The sequence below is a fragment of the Nerophis ophidion genome, linkage group LG15 (assembly GCF_033978795.1).
Source record: "Nerophis ophidion isolate RoL-2023_Sa linkage group LG15, RoL_Noph_v1.0, whole genome shotgun sequence".
NCBI classification, from domain to species: domain Eukaryota; kingdom Metazoa; phylum Chordata; class Actinopteri; order Syngnathiformes; family Syngnathidae; genus Nerophis; species Nerophis ophidion.
The window spans coordinates 10218323-10224131 of NC_084625.1; positions in this window are offsets into that span (position 1 = coordinate 10218323).

Here is a 5809-nt window from a genome sequence, read left to right on the forward strand (position 1 = left end):
ATATATATATATATATATATATATATATATATAAATCAATCAATCAAAGTTTATTTATTTAGCGCATAATCACAAATGTCTCAAAGGGCTGCTACACAAGCCAAAACGACATCCTCGGCTCAGATCCCACATCAGGGCAAGAAAAAAACTCTACCCATTGGGCGCAATGAGAAACCTTGGAAGGGACCGCAGACGCAGGGCTCGAATTTAACCATGGCAACTCTCAGGCTTGCCCCTGACAGTTTGTCTATGTTTTCATTTTTTCCTCTGCATTTGTCTTTCATCCGTGTTTAGTATCTCCTGTCTTTAGTTCCTGTCAAGTGGTCTTATTTTGGTTCAGCTTCCTGTCTTGTTCCCTGAGTGCTGTGTTCCTCCTCAGCTGCGGCTGATTGGCACCTGGCCACACCTGTTGCCAATCAGTCCGCTCCTATGTGTACCTCCTTTGTCTTGTGTCAGTTGCTGGATCATTGTCGTCGCCACATGTCGCTCTTGTCGTTCCTGTTGTGTCGTACCTTGTCTTTGCAGCGTAGCGGTAAGCTGTATTCGGTTGATGTTTGTAGCTTACTGTTTTTTGTTCCCTGCTTCCGTTTTATTTTTCATTATACAAGTACGATTTCTGTTTGCCTGTTCGCTACCCGCTAGTTTCCACGCTAAGCTTCCTGTTCGTTATTTTCTAGCTCCCAGGCTAGCTCCTTTTGTTTGATTATCCGCCTCGTGCGCGCTTTGTGTTAGTACCCTTTTGTTTGTTCTTGTTCTATATACTAGCGTCGTTTGGCTCGATAATCATGGCGGAACACCGTTACCGACTTTGCCTCGGAGATTTCCCCTCATAGTAAACGGCGCTAAGCGCTTGGTTTAACAGTGTGCCGGGTTACAGAACAGGAACGCTGATGGCTCGCCACAAGGCGCCTCGTAAAAGATAGGAAAAATTTAAACGCTGGGCTCCCAAGGTAGGATCCTTTCTTATCCTATATTGATAAGTGTGGAGAGAGTGTTTTTTCCCCACCATGCTCTGTAATGGATTTAAATGGGTGTCATTTAGATTTTTTTTATTGTGCATGGACCTTTTGAAAGTATCCATAAATTGTCATTTTGTGTTGTGTGACCATTTCTGTTGACTTTTTTTAGTTGGTTCCATTTTTGTTTTTCACCATGACTAGGGAAGGTTGTTTGCATTGCATCATATTAGTGAATGCTGCACTTAATACCATTCAAAACACGATAATTAGTCGTAGGCCTGAATTACTCAATTATTTCTAAAGTAGCTGCGAAGGAATTGACTTTTAAAATAAATTGAGGCGCGTTTCCTTATCATGCTCACAATGTCTCCGTAGTTTGGACACCCCTGATCTACATCAATCATATGAATTTCCTGAGTAGCCATGTAGTGACCATGTCTGTTGACTTTTTGTTGGTTCCATTTTTGTTTTTCACCATGACTAGGGAAAGTTGTTTGTGTTATGTGTGACCATGTCCGTTCACCTTTTTTAGTTGGTTTCATTTTTGTTTTTCACCATGACTAGGGAAGGTTGTTTGCATTGCATCATATTAGTGAATGCTGCACTTAGTACCATTCAAAACACGATAATTAATCGTAGGCCTGAATTACTTATCTATTCCTAAAGTAGCAGCAAAGAAATTGACTTTTAAAATAAATTGAGGCGAGTTTCCTTATCATGCTCACAACGTCTCCGTAGTTTGGACACCCCTGATCTACATCAAACACATTAATTTCCTGAGGAGCCATGTAGTGACCATGCCTGTTGACTTTTTGTTGGTTCCATTTTTGTTTTTCACCATGACTAGGGGAAGTTGTTTGTGTTATGTGTGACCATGTCTGTTGACTTTTTTTGTTTGGTTTCATTTTTGTTTTTCACCATGACTAGGGAAGGTTGTTTGCATTGCATCATATTAGCGAATGCTGCACTTAGTACTATTCAAAACACGATAGTCGTAGGCCTGAATTACTCATCTATTCCTAAAGTAGCAGAGAAGAAATTGACTTTTAAAATGAATTGAGGCGAGTTTCCTTATCATGCTCACAATGTCTCCGTAGTTTGGACACCCCTGATCTACATCAAACATATGAATTTCCTGAGTAGCCATGTAGTGACCATGTCTGTTGACTTTTTGTTGGTTCCATGTTTGTTTTTCACCATGACTAGGGAAAGTTTTGTGTTATGTGTGACCATGTCCGTTCACTTTTTTTAGTTGGTTTCATTTTTGTTTTTCACCATGACTAGGGAAGGTTGTTCGCATTGCATCATATTAGTGAATGCTGCACTTAGTACCATTCAAAACACGATAATTAGTCGTAGGCCTGAATAATCATTTAATTCTAAAGTAGCAGTGAAGAAATTGACTTTTAAAATAAATTGAGGCGAGTGTCCTGAGTAGCTGGACAGGACAGATTAAACTTTTTTTTTTTTTTGTCCAAATCTATTAAGAATCGTTGAAAATAAGAATTGTGATTCATTCCGAATTTTTTTCTTTTCTTTTTTGACAGCCCTATTAGGCAGTGGCGTTTTTAAGAGTCATGACCCCTAGTGGTCACTGAGGGGCGTTAACTGGGGCATGGCCCCCCAAAAAAAAATAGAGAAATAAAATCTAATAAAATACCCAAAATATAATAAATAATCAACATGTTGTGAAATTGAATTTTTTGGTTACGAATTACAGCCGCTTTAAATGTTCTGTGCTCCTGTTTCCATGCCAGTATTGTATTGAGCTAAATGATATGTCACATATAAACCCCATGCAGTGTGCACACACACAAACACACACACACACACACACACACACACACACACACACACACACACACACACACACACACACAGCTCATAATTGTACTCATAGCTCATTATTGTCCCCCTCCCCCCGCCCGAGGGTGGCCGAATGACCCCGTGACCCCCGACGCCACGTCCGCCCGGCGACAGCCTCCCCCGGGCTCTGATTGGCGGGATGAAATACGGCTGGTGAGAATGAAAAGGTCCCGGTGTCAGAAGAATTGACGACGGCGTGCATATATCTGGATGTGGATTAGCGAGGCCGTAAAAGCGGCGGCGGAAGGCAAGAGTGTTTACTTTATGTCAGCCGGCGGGGGTCAAGGTCCAACAAGTGCGCGCCCGCGCACGTGCGGCCCCCCCCCACCCCTGTCAGTCAGCTGGCGTGTGTGTGTGTGTGTGTGTGGGGGGGCCTGAGATTTGAGCGTAATTGTCCCAAAACGTCTCATCAGCGGATGTGCCCGCCGTCATTAGGGCGCCACAATATAGTGTGACGTTCGAATCCCCACCCACCCCCCTGCTTGACAGGTTATTAGAGCGCCGTAATTAAGCAGCGTGTCGTTGACCTGTAACGGCCGCACTCCTGGGGGGGCGGTCTGTGGGGGTGGTTTCAAAAAATATTCCGCCGCCGTCACCATGAAAAGGCGGACAGCTGCCCGGTGGAAAGTATCCATGGCCGCCTTCCATTTTGTTGCGTTTTTAAAGCGTGAAAATGTGCGGGATAAAAAGGTGTGACTTGAGTTTGTGATTACGCAACTTAAGACACGCCGGCACTGTTGTGAGCCCATCTGCTGCCCCCCCTCCCCCCCATCCAAATGTTGTGCGAACATGAGCAGCGCCATGATAAGACCTGGCAACATAGCCGCCTTTTATGGATTACACAACAGGTGTGCCTCCTTCTAACAATTATAACATCTTTTTGTCGTCTTTCCTCTAAGGCAGGGGTCCCCAAACTTTTGGACTCAGGGGCCGCATTGGACTAGAACAATTTCACCAGGGGCCGGGCTGTATATATATATATATATATATATATATATATATATATATTTTTTTTTTTTTTTTTTGACAGACTCTTGCTGTCGTCGTGCGGGTTCCATGGACCACTCAGGAAGGACACTGCTGAGCAGGTTTGACTCTTGTTTATTCTTTCAATAACACAAGCTCGTCTGCGGTCGGAACGCTTTTCAGATTCTTCTCTCCTGCTCGCTCCTCGCTCGCCTTCAGTCGTCTGCGGCTCGCTCTCTGTCGCTCTCGGTCGTCCGGTACTGCTACAGGTTCTCCTACTCCTTCTGCCTCGATCTCTCATCCTCCTCCCCTTTTATACACTGTGAGGAGATGAGTCAATTCTGTGCCGGTGTGCGAGCAACGCGCCTGATCTCGCTCGTAGCGCCCCTCCCTCTCCGCTCAGCCCCATTCTCCGCCTCCTTTCCGCCATCTTGGGCAGGGCTTCAGCGTGCCCTGCCCCGCTGCTTGTTCGCCGGCTCCGCCTCTCCACATATATATATATATATATATGTTTATACGTATATGTATATATATATACAGTGGGGCAAAAAAGTATTTAGTCAGCAACCGATTGTGCAAGTTCTCCCACTTAAAATGATGACAGAGGTCTTTAATTTTCATCATAGGTACACTTCAACTGTGAGAGACAGATTGTGAAAAAAAATCCAGGAATTCACATTGTAGGAATTTTAAAGAATTTATTCGTAAATTATGGTGGAAAATAAATATTTGGTCAACCATTCAAAGTTCTCACTGATGGAAGGAGGTTTTGGCTCAAAATCTCACGATACATGGCCCCATTCATTCTTTCCTTAACACGGATCAATTTTTATGTCCCCTTAGCAGAAAAACAGCCCCAAAGCATGATGTTTCCACCGCCATGCTTCACAGTAGGTATGGTGTTCTTGGGATGCAACTTAGTATTCCTCTTCCTCCAAACACGAGGAGTTGAGTTTATACCAAAATGTATACATGGATGATACAGCAGAGGATTGGGAGAATGTCATGTGGTCAGATGAAACCAAAATAGAACATTTTGGTATAAACAGTGGGGAAATTGTCGCTTTCTCGGTCCGAATAGCTCTTGCTGCTGGAGGCTATGATTATAAACAATGTTCAGATGTGAGGAGCCCTACAACCCGTGATGTCACGCGCACATTGTCTGCTACTTCGGGTAAAGGCAAGGCTTTTTTATTAGCGACCAAAAGTTGCCAACTTTTAACACACTGGCGGTCAACACACCCGTGGCCACACCCCTCCGACTTTCAGGCACTATATAATCTCACTAAAACACTAGTAACACAATAGGCAAATAAGGGATTTTCCAGAATTATCCTAGTATATGTGTCTAATAACATCTGAATCGCTCCCACTGCAATCGCCTTTTTTTTTTTTCTTCTAGTCCTTCACTCTAAATTTCCTCATCCACGAATCTTTCATCCTCGCTCAAATCAATGGGGAAATTGTCGCTTTCTCTGTCCGAATAGCTCTAGCTGCTGGAGGCTGTGATTGTAAACAATGTTCAGATGTGAGGAGCCCTACAACCCGTGACATCACGCGCACATCGTCCGCTACTTCCGGTAAAGGCAAGGCTTTTTTATTAGCGATCAAAAGTTGCCAACTTTTAACACACTGGCGGTCAACACCCCCGTGGCCACACCCCTCCGACTTTCAGGTACTATTTAATCTCACTAAAACACTAGTAACACAATCGGCAAATAAGGGATTTTCCATAATTATCCTAGTATATGTGTCTAATAACATCTGAATCGCTCCCACTGCTATCGCCTTTTCTTTTTCTTTTTTTTTCTTCTAGTCCTTCACTCTAAATTTCCTCATCCACGAATCTTTCATCCTCGCTCAAATTAATGGGGAAATTGTCGCCTTCTCGGTCCGAATAGCTCTTGCTGCTGGAGGCTATGATTATAAACAATGTGGGGATATGGTGAGCCCTACAACCCGTGACGTCACGCGCACATCGTCTGCTACTTCCGGTAAAGGCAAGGCTTTTTTATTAG